This window comes from Theobroma cacao, chromosome 1, assembly GCF_053813885.1.
Source record: "Theobroma cacao isolate CCN51 chromosome 1, ASM5381388v1, whole genome shotgun sequence".
NCBI classification, from domain to species: Eukaryota; Viridiplantae; Streptophyta; class Magnoliopsida; order Malvales; family Malvaceae; genus Theobroma; species Theobroma cacao.
In genome coordinates, this window is record NC_142639.1 from 36,359,861 (window position 1) to 36,374,177 (window position 14,317).

The 14,317-nt window shown below is 31.7% G+C and overlaps 1 pseudogene; it reads left to right on the forward strand.

Moving 5' to 3' along the window:
- Positions 1-2,880: 2,880 nt before the first annotated feature.
- Positions 2,881-7,323, forward strand: LOC18613528 (ferritin-like catalase Nec2; annotated as a pseudogene).
- The last annotated feature ends 6,994 nt before the right edge of the window (positions 7,324-14,317 follow it).

Below are 14,317 nucleotides of genomic sequence, written 5' to 3' on the forward strand. Positions count from 1 at the left end.
AAGTTAACTAACAAAAATTAAAATTACTTGAAAAAGTCAATAGACTAAAACTTAGGATTATGGGTTCATTCAACACTTCATTTGATATTAGCTTCTTTTATTATTTACATTCATAGGTGGTTTTACTAACTTAGAATCCAAAGTTATGTACAAGTCTCCATCGAGATACTTGCACAAATACCTAACTTAATTGGGTCACTATATGTCTATAGGAATCAATTGAATAAGGTTTATTAAGCTAGTGTTCTAATGTGGCTATGTATAGCAATTGGCGTATGTTTGCCTGAATCGCGAATCAGATCACCTAAATGACGTAAATATACACTATTCAAATCTTAATTCAATCTAAAATCTCTTTGTCGAGTCTCAATTAGATTCACAAATCAATTAACTGTTGGCTAAGCAATCAAAAGCATTAAAAACAAATTTGAATAAACAAAATTGTACCCATTCATAGTAAATAAAAAAGAAACAAATATTCAAATTATATGTTGAAGTCCACCACAATCCTAGAAAGATAATTTAACTCATAATAACTAATAAAAACAACATCAAAATAAATTTAGCCATGAATCCAAGTCAAAGAAAATAAAAGAAACATAAAAGTAGAGAAAGAAACTAATTATTGAAGCTTTATGATCGCAATTATCTTGTTTTTTTGCTTTGTTCTAAGCTATTTTTTTCCAGAGTAGTTGCTTGCTACCTCCCCCTGAATGCTCTAAAAAAAAAGCTTTTAAATATGTACAAGGTTGCCATACTTTCCAATTTTTCATCACAGTTTTAATTATGAAAATCTGGGTGGCTCCGCGACACTGTGGTCTTCATTGGTAGCACTACGGAGCTTGTTCTTCAGCACCATGGCTCCGTGCTCTTGGGAGTTTGTATGATGCCCCCATGATGCTTAGTGCCGCAACCATGGTTCTCTGGCGCTTCGGTGGTCTCACTTTCAGTGCCACGGCCATGAGTTACTCAAGATCGCGACCTCAATCTATGCTGTCTTAAGTGCAGAACTGCATTTGTTTATCAATTTTGAACGTGATTTTCACTATGATCTAGTTCAAACTGGGCAAAGTAATAAACATTAAAATTGTAGTTCATTCTCTTAACTTTCCAATGAATCAAAAATCACACAAGTTATCTTCAAATTACTGCAACATATACAAGTGACACTTTCACCACACTTACGCTATCATAACTTTCTTTCACCTTACTCATTATATTTTGCACAAAACCATGAGAAAAATAGACAATCACTTTTCCTAAATTAAATTAAGACGAAGTAAAGTAAAATTAAACTAATACCAAATAATTTAACTATTCAATATGTAATCTAACTTACACTAACAAAACAGCTTAAAAGGTTAAAATTCAATTTTGAACTCGAGGGTCTAGCCACTTAAGTTTCTAAAATCTGTTAAAAATAACTCTATATAGCAAAGTTATCAATTTGTCTTGTGGTGTTTTACTTGGTTGACGGTTGTGGTCGATTGTTAATGAAACGAGATAACGATGGAGGAATTACGAGACAAATGGAAAACCTTTAAACTGTCAGAGAACGAGACTTTTCAATTGAGAATTGATAAACAAACGGGTGCTAGATCTTCTGATGGAAAACGAGTCAATGTTTATTAGGTTCTGTATGGCAAGGAAGAAAGATAACAAAGAAGCCATGATTAAAGCCCTAGGCACTGTTTGTAAGACAAAAGGGAAACTTACAGTAAAGGAAATCGGAGAAAGCAATTTCCTATTCAGGTTTGTCGAGAAAGATTATTACGATCGCATTAAGGAGGGACACCTTTGGTGTTTTGATAGGAACGTTATGGTCTTAAAAGATTATGACGAAGAATTCATGGAACCCAAAGACTTGGATTTTGGAAAGGAAGAGTTTTGGCCACAAACAACGGGACTACCCACAAGGCTAATGAATAAAGAGGTTGCAAAGGCCATTGGTAATATGGTTGTTAGGTTCATCAGAGTAGATGGTGATGAAGAGGACTTACGGGATAGGTTCATGAAGATAAGAGTACTGTTGGATCTATCTAAACCATTGAGAAGAGGAATCATGTTATCTATGGAGGATGGGAAAGCGAGGTGGCTGGCAATCCAATATGAAAGATTACCCCGGTTTCGTTATAATTGTGGCGTTATGGGTCACAACAAGGACTGTACGAATACATGCTTAGATGACAATGGTGAGGAGGTGCAAAAGCAGTACGGCTCTTTTTTAGTGGCTTAATTGAGAACAAGGGTTACGGAAATAGTTATAGAAGGGACTACACAACGACAGGACAAAGCAAAAGATGGTATGGCTGATGATAGATCTAGAAGCAATGATGGTGTAGGAGCCCAAAGCAGATTTACTTCACGGACTCTGAATGAGATCTTGTCAGATAATAACATGGAGGATAGTGCATCTGATTGTCAAAACAGGTCAGAGGAGAGAGATGAACCGGACCCGGGTGCGATTGGAAATAGGACACATGAACAAGAGATCAGTAAGCCCTATGTTCAACCTATGTCTGAGGGATTCGATGAGTATGCTTTAAATTATGAAAAGCATGTGTCTCTAGTGAAGAATGGGTTGGGTTACATGTAGGAGTGTTGATTTCGAATACCGTATAGACTGAAAAGCAAGGGTGATATGTTGAATAAAGAAGACATGGAAAGTGGGAAACGAATGGAGAAAAAATGAGAGGGAACAAATGGAACCAGCGGTGCCTATTGGTCACATCAACCAGCACCGGTTAGATAAATGAAGATCATTTGTTAGAATTGTCAGGGCTCGGGAACCCTCGAACAATTCAAATGCTCCTTAAGTATTTTAAAAGCCAAAATCCGGATGCTGTCTTCTTAATGGAGACAAGAAAAAGCAATACGAAGATGGAGAGATTAAGAGTAGCTTTTGGTGTGGATGCTATAGAGAGAGCAGGAGGCTTGGCATTATTATGGAAAAGAGATATTGACCTTTCTGTTGTTTCTTTTCCAAGAACCATATTGACACAAAGATGCAGTTCAGAGGGCAAAAATGGTGCTTTACTAGTTTTCATGGAATGCCAGATACAACGCATAGACATCTAAATTAGTCTCTTCTTCGACAACTTGGAGCTTGTTCACAACTCTCTTAGCTATGCATGGGGGATTTTAATGAGATACTTTTTGCTAGTGAAAAAGAGGGGGACTAGAAAGAAGAGAAGCCCAGATGAAAGTTTTCGGTGGAGCTTGTAAAGATTGCCAATCAAGGGATTAGGGATATGCAGGCCCAAAATATCCATGGTGGAATAACCGCTATAAGAATGTTTTTATCTGTTTGAATGTGATAAAATGATAGAAATTAAATTGATTTTTTTAAGATAATTTGAAAACCTATTTAAATATTTAATATTTTTTCTTTTCTGTAATATTATTTTTTAATAACAAACCAATTAGTTAACTTCAAGTAGTTTATGTATAGTAAAATCCAAAACAGAAAAAACAATGATGCCACAACCAATTAATTAATGTATTTGAATTTTTTTTGGATAGTTTAAAATTTTTTTTAAATATTATGTCAACTTTCTTTTATGAAGTGTGGGCTCATCTAGGAAGTGAACAAAGTAATTGAAAGGTATACACAATAAAATAATTGAGGATTTTCCTTTTGTAGAAGGTTTAAAAGGAAAAAAAATGTTAGACTACAATCTTTTAATTTGAAAATGATCACATCAATTTCACTCGCGAGTTTCTTTATAAAAATAATCATTTTATTATTTCTTATAGCTATATTGATTGGATGCTCAATCGAATATTGAGAGTGCCTTTTTTTTCTTTTGGAATTGTATTAAGAAGGTCGCTACTTGTAGAGTTATATGGGGTAAAAAATGATTTGGCACGCCTTTCAAAAAAAATGATTTGCACCCTTTTTTCAAACTTCAATAAAATGACGCGTCTAAAACAAAAGTCTAAAGCGAGTTTTTCCCCCGTAAAGTAGTACACCTACAAAAGGCATCACCTATACTACGAAGCAACACCTGACCAACCTTTGGCAAAATCCCATCCCCGATCAACCCGTCAGAGGGCCAGTATGTAACTACCAGTAAACAAACACCCAAGAAATATAAAGCTGTGATTAGAGCTTTGACGTCCCTATCAACTAAGAGTTTAACCTTTGGTTCGGAAGGTTAATTTGAGGGAAGTGAGAATATGTTTGGTATGCATTAATTAAGGCTTTATCACTTAGCTACGATGCAAAGTTTTTTTTTTTTTTTGAGGAATAGACTTAATTTTTATTTAATGTCAATGAATGGTAAGGTCAAAGAATATATATAGCATTATGAGAAAGTAAATGATGACTGTTGGTTGAGTTGTTGATTTACAATTGTGGAATTGTAGGTTGTGAAAAGTGACTGTGTAACTTGAATTCCCAAATTTTGAGCTGTAAAAGTAAGTTGAAATGGTTTTGACTTATGATGAAATATAGTGACACATAATTTACCAAATGTTGAAAACTCTTCTCTATTTGGAATTATCTTAGATGGAGAGTACTCCCCCAATGTTAATTAGAGGCTGTATTTCTTGATAATCAAGCTGGTTCTATTGGTGCATAGATGTTACATATTGCTAGGAGTCATGATAGTTAAATTATTTAGAGATAGTGGATCAGAAAAGTCAGACTTAATTTGGATATAACATGTGATTATAAAGAAATATATACTTACTTAAATTGTTGAGCCACAATATTATTCTTACGTTTTAAGAGTAAATTGTCCAAGATGAAGAGAGATTCGATTGTGTAGATCCAAAAGAGAGACAGATATTTTTGAGGTTTCTAGGATGTAAGTGTTAGATAGAGGGGTGATCAATGGCAATGGTCCTTGGCCGACATATGAAAGAATGCCAGTATTTATGAAACAATTCGGCTCAAAATGTATATGGCTTCTTTCTCTCCTCACATATTTGTAAATAAATCTTCTTCTTACTTTATTTTTTTTCTTTTTGAGATTCCTCTTCTTAGTTTTAGTCTTAGAAATTTCTTTGGAAAAGTAATTTTTATTGATTAAAAGAGAGGACATTGATACAAATATTGCCAAGAGAGTCTATTGCTCTATCCATGGCGAGAGACTCATGGCAGCATACTTGCATTGCCTCTATGACCATTGTCCGTAGGGACATCCAACATCTCCAACAATTATTTAACTAAGGACACTTTCAAAGTGGAGTAGGGCACGGGATCATGGGATGAGTAGATATATATAATTTGAAGTTGCTTCTGGCCTTCTTCAATTATTTAACTAATTGTAACTACAAACCTGTTGCTTTCTACCAACTCCATCGTCAAATTAGTTGAAATACATGCCATGTAATGAGTTTCAATTGTCAAATTACTAAGCTAATTTAAGCAGACTTCGTCTAAGAATTACCCTTAATAGAATAGTAACCATGTAACTTGTGTCAAGTAACAATAACATGCATCTAGGTTATCACCCAAATATGAAAAAGAATTTGGACTTAGCAGTTTGCGGTAGCAATATCAGAAATTTGCTTAACCAATTGCTAAGCGCAAGCCTTTTCTAACCATACGGTGATAAGAAGACTTCTTTTGTTTCTTAGGATTACTTGCATTATTAAAGAGAAGAGGGAAAACTTGGCAAAATTTTAGAGTTAATTTCCCCAAACATGGCAAACACGTACATCTCCAAAACACTCCCAAACATTTATCTTGTAAAACTACGAGTCCCATGTGTGGGGATTTTCTGCTGCATAAAAGCAAATAGCCAGAGTGGTCCATTTCCTGCATGCACGTAGCCAAATTAAAAATCATTTGGCTTAGAAATGGCTAGTCCATCACTCTCCTTTGCTTGACTTCTCTTTCTATTTTCATTGCAACTTATCACGATTGCAGGATTTCCTCATCATCTCTGTGACTGTGCACCTATTGAGGCCGACGATAAGGCTCGAATTCAATTTGCTCAAAACTTGGAATTCCTAGAAACAGAATTTTTCATGAATGGCACACGTGGGGAAGGTCTAGGCGCTTATGCTCCCGAATTCGCTAAGGGTGGACCTCCTCCAATTGGTGCTAAGAAGGCCAATCTTGACCCGTTACTCGTCGAATCATCGAGGAATTTGGTTATCAGGAAGTTGGTCATCTCAGGTACTTCTCCTTCCTTCCAAATTATCAGATGCCTCCTTTGGCAGTAACATGTTGACACGAGCATAAAATATATTTGTCTAATTTTGCAGGGCTATCGTGACAAAAGTAGGTGGAATCCCTAGGCCTCTGTTAGATACCAGCTCTGAAAATTTTGCCAAACTATTTGACAAAGCAGTAGGGTACTGTCTGGATCCTCCATTCGACCCTTACGCAAACACAAACAACTTTCTCTTAGCATCATATGCCATCCCTTATGTGGGACTTGAAGGCTATGTTGGCACTATCCCATTCCTCCACAACTACACTTCAAGAAAGGTAATGCCCCGTACCTGATCTATCCTATTCATCAAATTCTCAAGTCAAATGTTTAAATCAAACTTATATGTATATTTAAACAAAATTAACTTCTGTAATTCACACTAGATGTCATCATAAAAGCCATGTGCTGTTCACTTTCATTTGAGAATAGATTTTAATTTTTTTCTCGTAATGATAGAAGTGTCCATATATGTACTTAATCGGCTTGACTTGTCTATTTAAATTAGGTTTTTTATAAAATATTAAATAAATTTTGTATTAATATAATATCTTTTAAATATGTTATAATTAAAATTAAATAAAATATATTATTTATTAATATTAGCTATTGTAAAATTTTTTTTGAACTTAAAATCAAGTTTCCAAAACACGTGATCAACTAATTAAAAAGCTTTTTCTACTATAATATGAGTTTTATGTAATCAAATCATAACTACAAATTAATTTCCCATTCGCTAGAATATTCTGATGACTCTTATATTTTAAGCTATTGTTACTTTTCGTAGTTGGTTGCGTCACTGTTGGGGGTGGAATCTGGGCAAGATGCGGTTTTACGAGCACTGCTGTATGAGAAGGCCTGTGAGAAAGTGGAACCGTATGACATAACGGTAGCGGACTTCACAAACATGATCTCAGGGCTAAGAAACAAGCTTGCCAACTGTGGTATCAAAGATGAAGGCCTAATAGTACCCTTGGAACTTGGGGCTGAGAATCGAACTACCGGTAACGTCCTATCAGCTGACACCAATTCACTCTCCTATGCAAGAACTCCGCCAGAGATTCTAAGGATGGTGTACGGAGATGGCGATGAGCATAAGCCAGGGGCCTTCTTTCCCGAGGGCGCGAATGGGAATATTCCAAGAGCCCACCTCTGACGATTATTAATTAAGAGCGTTCCTTAATTGATTTGTCTAAAAGCTCTCAGCTATGTATCTACTTTGAGATGCTTAAACAATTAGAATAATTCAGAAACAATCGGAAGGAGCGTTGAATGGATTGGTTATTGACATAATTATCATCATCGTACATATGAGATAACATAATATTAGTAAAATATATTTATAATTATATCTCATCTAATCAAGTATCGAAAACGTATTGTATAATATATTATTCATATTTTATGATATGAGATATATCGTTTGATGCAGTTGATAAATTTTTTATTAACTTAATTTTAATTAATTATTAAAAAATATATGTTTTATTATTTTTTTGAATTGAAATATGAAAAATTATATTTTATAAGTTTCAATTTTTAGATTTTAAAAAAATATTAAAAAAATTGAATTCCATTTAAATTTTAACATGATAAATGTTTTTTATTTTTTAATTGATAAATTAATATAAAAATATATATTTTATTCAAAATCTATATTATTAAAGAATATGTTGAAAATTTAAATTAAAAAAACAATCATCTTTTCAAATTACATCCTATAATCTTCAATTCCATAAAAACATATAATATTTTTTAATTATTTTATTTTATATATATATATATGTTATTTATAATTAATTTTAAAATTTTTTACCGTATCCTACAATATGATACGATACTCTATACTCAATACTAAAAAAATAAAATTTCAATACACGATATATATTTCGGTTTAACAACTATGGTTATTGGAAATTAATAACTAAGAATGATTCGCATTTCATAATAACATCTATCTACTGTTTCTTTTTTTTTTTTTTTTTTGTCTTCGATGAAATTTGTTTTCATTTGATAGTTTTTTCACATACATGTAAATATGCAATGGTGAAAACCCATATTGCAAATTAAATTGGGATGGGCTTAAGCCCAAAAAGGGCGCGGAACTAAACCTGTTTTCAATGATTTTGTGGCCCAAAATATAAGCAGAGAGAGGGAGAGAGACCTCCAAACGAACTTTCCTTCACTGATTTTGCTTTGAGGATTCTCCTCTTCTGATTTTGCCTCTGCTTTCAATATGGCATATTGATGTTTCTTGGTCTATGGGCGCGTGTTTGCTAGTGGACTTTCCCCTTTATACCAAAACCAAATGTGGTTATAGGCGGCGACCATTTAGCCAATTTTTTATTGAGAAAGTGAAAGACAGAGGAATAAAAATTAAAAATTTAAAAAATAAATATGTTAAATTATATAACATATAAATCAAAAAAAAGAAAAACTTATAATAATTTTTTAAGAAAGTTATGTTTGATCATATTTTATTAATTTAAATTCATCAATTATTAATTAATTATATATTAAAAAACATCTATTTCTTTAGAATTAAGTTTTCAACATTTTGATTCACATTACTCTTATTTGTGAGTTGAAGCATTGAAGATTGATAGCTCAAGTGTAAGAGAATCATTTAGACGATTTACATTTTTTTTAAAGAATTTATCAATTGTTTTCAACTTACTTATATTTTAATCAAACTTGAAAAAAAATTAATGCACTCAATATCTAATATTTTTATTTTATTTATATTTAAACTTATAATACTAAATATAAAATTTTAATGCATGAAATATAAGTAGTTAAATACGATATTCAGAATTAATAATTCTTCCTTATATAATTAAGATTGTTTAAAGATTACATATTCAAGATAATTTTCTTTTAACTAAATATAAAATGTAAAGTACATAAAAAAATATATTCAAGATTATTTCTTCTTATCTAATCAAGATTCATAAAAAATGATACTTTGATGAATTTTTAAGCAATAGTGAAATACTACAACTTATATTTGAGAATTACATAATAATTTATTAATTTTTAAAAATTAAAATCATAAAAAATAAAATTCACATAACAAAAAAATAGAAAACATGATAAGTAGAAGATAGTCTACATATGAAATAACTAAAAAGAAAGAAAAAAGATATTTTTAATGTTTCATAGAAATTTAGATAAAAAATTTATAAAAATTTAAAACATATGAGTAAATAGAATAAAAATAAAAATAATATAAAGTGGAAGAAGAAAAAAATTTTAAAATTGAGTGAGACATGTAGAATTTTTTTGTTATTTTTTATTTGTATTAATTATTAAATTAAAAATTATTTTAAAAGGTCATTAAAAGAATATATTAAAAATTTTATATAATATAAAAAAAAATTTAAATTTTGGGGGGCATATCTTAAGGAGGCTCCGCCCCTGGTTATAGGCTTAAAGGGTTGTTGACAACTTGACTTGCAGTCACGTGGCATTAATTTTTGCCATTTGGCTAATTAATCTGCAGGAAACTTGGTTTAGTTTCATCGGAAGGAGAACATTTTTGTATAAACATCAAAAAACAGTGTACGCCATTCCACCTTATGCAAAGCATGGGGGAGGGCGATAAATATCTAAGCCTGGTCTGATCAACAACCTTATCCAAAAACTTTTGCCTTTGAAAATTGCGTGTGGCCAACTTTATTTTTTTTGGTCTGAGAGCAGGAGCATTCATTGCATTTCCTTTTGCGGTGTCGATTTTCCAATAGTAATCGAATCTACTGACATCCCTTGTCGGATTTCTACGCTCAGCAACTTTCCGGGTGCATTTTCTTTGGACGCTGCTCATTTCCAATTTCACTTTCACTTTTATTCTCATTATTTTACACATGCACTTTGAAAATATGTTTCCAACCATAGACCAATTAATCGAACTCTAAAGGGCTCCAGATTACATCATCCCAATTGATCCCTCATTCAATGAACTTAAGATAATGATCCCTCCTTAATCCAATCTTTAACACCTTAAAAAAATCTTTGTTACAACTAATTTTGTCTTTTACATCACGTCCATCAACACAGGAAAATGAGAAGAATAATAGTAGTGGATTTGACATCAATAATACATTCCTTACCCCTTTAAAGGTAGTTAAAAAGTCGTTTTCTTCTTTTTCGTTGTTCCCATAAAATGTTTTTCCTTTTCTTTTGTTGTGAAGTGGAAAGTACAGTAATGGCACTGCATGTGGTGAGGGGAGAGATCGTGGAGGGAGAAGTCGGACTGTGTGAGTGAGACAAACCATATACCCTTGACGCAAGACCGAGATGAACTCTGTCTCTGACACAAGATAGATTCCAGACAATTCTGTTGCAAGCTTCATGGTCTTGGCACCTCTTTCAACCTTATATCATGTCAAATTGAGCTGTCCGAAAGGAGGAGAGAGAGAGAGGGGGGTTGCATCGTGCATGCGCATCATGGGGCACGCGCGAGAAATATTGGAGGTAAATGGTTATGATTACGTGCAGCACGGATTTTAAACCGGGTGGGGCACTTGCGAAGACCTATGGAAAAGCAAGGGAAGCTACACATAATGTCAAATATCAATTGATTTGAAGGGTTGGATTGGATGGGTATGATTGTGATTGAATTGCCCCCGAAAGAATGCTAAGTGCAAAATTATCCGGAACTTTTCATCAAGGAACAAATCACGTATTATCTTGGTGACACATCCTGACATTAAATTAAAGTAAATGGCGTACTGTAGGTTACCTTAGACTTGGGAGGACGCATGTGGGAGTGTGACACCCTAATTTTTTTTTTTTTTCCATGGAGAGTTGAAGAAATGGTGCCGTCTATTGTCAATTTTAGTAGTATATTCTTTATATTCTTTTTTTAAAAAGAAATAAAAAATAAATTTATATCAAAATAATGAGTAAAAATAAAATTTTTATAGCATCATTTAATAAAATTCAAATACTGTTCTTATTAGCTTTTTAATTTTTATTTTATTTTTGATAATTCAAAATTTAATGTGTCTATTGAGAAAAGAATAACCTTTGATTGTAGAAAAGCATATATTTTTACAAGAACACATTTGTTCATTTCTGAATAAGTGTGTCTGAATGAAGAAGTACATTGGTGATGTTAAACTATCAATAAATATCCATCAATCTGTTTGAAAAATTCATTCTAAGCATTTTATGTTTCCAAAAACTCTATTATTTTTCATTTTAAAATTCATTCAAGAGTAGCAAAGAAATTTACAGAGTTCGCTAGATTTTTTATTTGAGTGCGCATTAGAAGATCTTTGAGTGGTTCGTTGTATCTTAGGAGTAAGACATCATTAATTGCTATTTGCATTGAGTTGGAAACGAAATCTACTTTAAAGTCAGTGCCTTCTATAGCATGCTTCGAATCGGTTTTCACGTTCAAACTTTTTCTCATTTCTTTTTGTTTTTAACTGTTAAATCTCTGTTATTTCTTCATATGTTCTTCTTTATCTCATTGAGTATAAATTTCAACAATTTTAGAGTAGATTTGTTGTTACATTTCTTTTAATAAAAATGGCTTATATTGAAAAATAACTTTCTACAAAACCAGAGAAATTCTCTAAACAAAACTATTATAGATGACAAAATCAAATGCGTTATTAGTTAACAATCTTAGAACTTTTTCTTGTTATCTCCAATTTTGTTGTTTCTTCAAATGAAAATCCTGATTTTGTTGGTCTTTCATAATCAAAATTTTGATTTTAACTTTACTGAGAATACAAGCACACAAACACAATTAGATAAGGATTGTCTTTGTTATGGTTAGAGGCAGAAGGAGAAGGGTGGCGGGGGTGACGGTCACCACCCTTCAATTTTTTTTTTGTATGTATCAAAGTAAAAAAAAAAAATATAACTTTACCACCCTAAATAAATTAAAATAGTTGATTTGGAATAGTGGTAAGGAACTTAATCTAAATTTTGAATGCCTAAGTTCAATCCCTTCTAAGTCCAAATTTTGAAATTATTTTTCTTTTTTTTCCTTTTTTTCCTTAGCTCAAACTTTGAAATTTGTTTCCTTTCCTTTTTTTTTTTCCTTTTTTTTCCTTAGCTCATATAGGCCCAAGTTTTAGAATTCTTTTTCTTTTATTTTTTTTTCCTTAACTCATTTTTTAATCCTAAAGATGGATGTAATTATTCAAGATTGATGACATGGACTTGATATTATGCGATATCCATGTTTATTTTTTTTTCTTTTTTTCCTTAGCTCAAATTTTGAAATTATTTTTCTTTTCTTTCTATTTTTATCTCATCTTGGCCCAAGTTTTGGAATTATTTTTCTTTTATTTTTTTCTCTTTTTTTCCTTAACTCATCTTTTGAATTAAAAATGGATTTAATTAGTCATGATTGATGACATTGAACTTGATATTATGCGAGATTCATGTTTTTTTTTTCTTTTTTTCCTAAGCTCAAATTTTGAAATTATTTTTCTTTTCTTTCTATTTTCTTTTTTTTCCTTAACTCATTTAAGCCCAAATTTTGGAATTATTTTTCTTTTTTATTTTGCCCTTTTTTCCTTAACTCATCTTTTGATCCTAAAGATGGATTTAATTATTCAATATTGATGACATCGAACTTGATATTATGCGTGACCTATGTTTGCAAAGTGTTTTAACTTTCTCAGAGCTCTATGTTAGTTAATGTTAAAGGTAAAAAAAATTAGTTGTATATTTCTCCTAGATCATTTAATTGCATATGAAATATAAAATGGAGCATTTTGATCTTGATATTAGGTAAGATCCATATTTGCAAAATTTTTCAACTCTTTCAGAGCTATGCTAGTTAATGTTAAAGATAGAAAAATCAATTGTGTATCCTTTCCTCAATCGATTGGTTTGACTTATCTTAACTCTTCCAATTTTTATAGCAACTACAGAATGTGCATTTTCAGTTAGGAAAATTGTAAGGATGAGATTGCATAATCAGATGGAAGATGATTTTCTTACTAGTTCACTTATTCTTTACATTAAGAAAAATATTGTTAGGATCATTGGCACGGATTTAGTCATAAATGAATTTGAAAGTATGAAAGTACATCGAGCACAGTTTACGATGCCTAATGTAAAAATCTAATGTTAATTTTTCTTTATACTTTATGTCTATTAATATTGGTGAATCTAACCATTTTTATTTAAATTGTTAATGAAATTTTATATTATAATTTAATTTAATTTAAAAAATGATTAATTTTTTGCTCCGAATCGAATCATTTGATCCATGACGTTGTATGATTACTTGCCACCGCTCATACAAAATCCTGGATCCACCATTAGTCATAGTCATATTTTGTTTGTCCAGTAATCTTTACGATATCTTTCGCACTCAAAAATTGCACATGAGAAGCATTAGAAAAGAAATATGGTAAAGAGGATGAAGGACTTGACAACTATATTATAGGAAAATATATGGACTTTAAAATGACTGATAATAAATCTAATGTGGATCAAGCACACCTTTTTCAAGTTCTTATTTCATATGGGTGCTTTGCTTGAAAAACTTCTTCCAAAATGGAAATCTTTTGCTTTGTCTCTAAAACACAAACGTGAGACTTTGACTATGGACAATTTAATTGTTTCTCTTCAAATTGAACAAAACCACAAAGATAAAGATAAACTGTCTAAAAAGTTTGAGGACAAAGTAAACATTGTAAAAGAGATATATTCAAACTTGAAAAAAAAAAGTTTTCAAAAGTTAAATTTTGTAAACAACCATCTAATGTTAAGAAGAAATGAAGAGATGTTGCTTTGCTTATGAAAAACTAGGGCATTTAGCAATAGTTTGTCGACATCCCAAAGGCTAGAAAACGTCTGAAACAACGATCTCACGGATCAATGTTGTGACTAGTGAGGATGACAAAAGGTCTGTTTCTAACATTCTTGTTGTCAATTTAGTGTTTGAGTCTACCGATTGGTGGATAGATACCAGTGCTAATAACCATATTTGTGCTGACTAATCTATATTCTTAAAATATCAAGTCATTGATGAAGAATACATGAACATGGGTAATTCTACAATCGCACAAGTGAAAGGAGAAGGAAGGATAGATTTATTACTAACTTCTAGGAAGACCTTGTCTCTTCATAAAGTGCAACATGTTCCCAACATTAGAAGAAATTTGATTGGTGGTTCT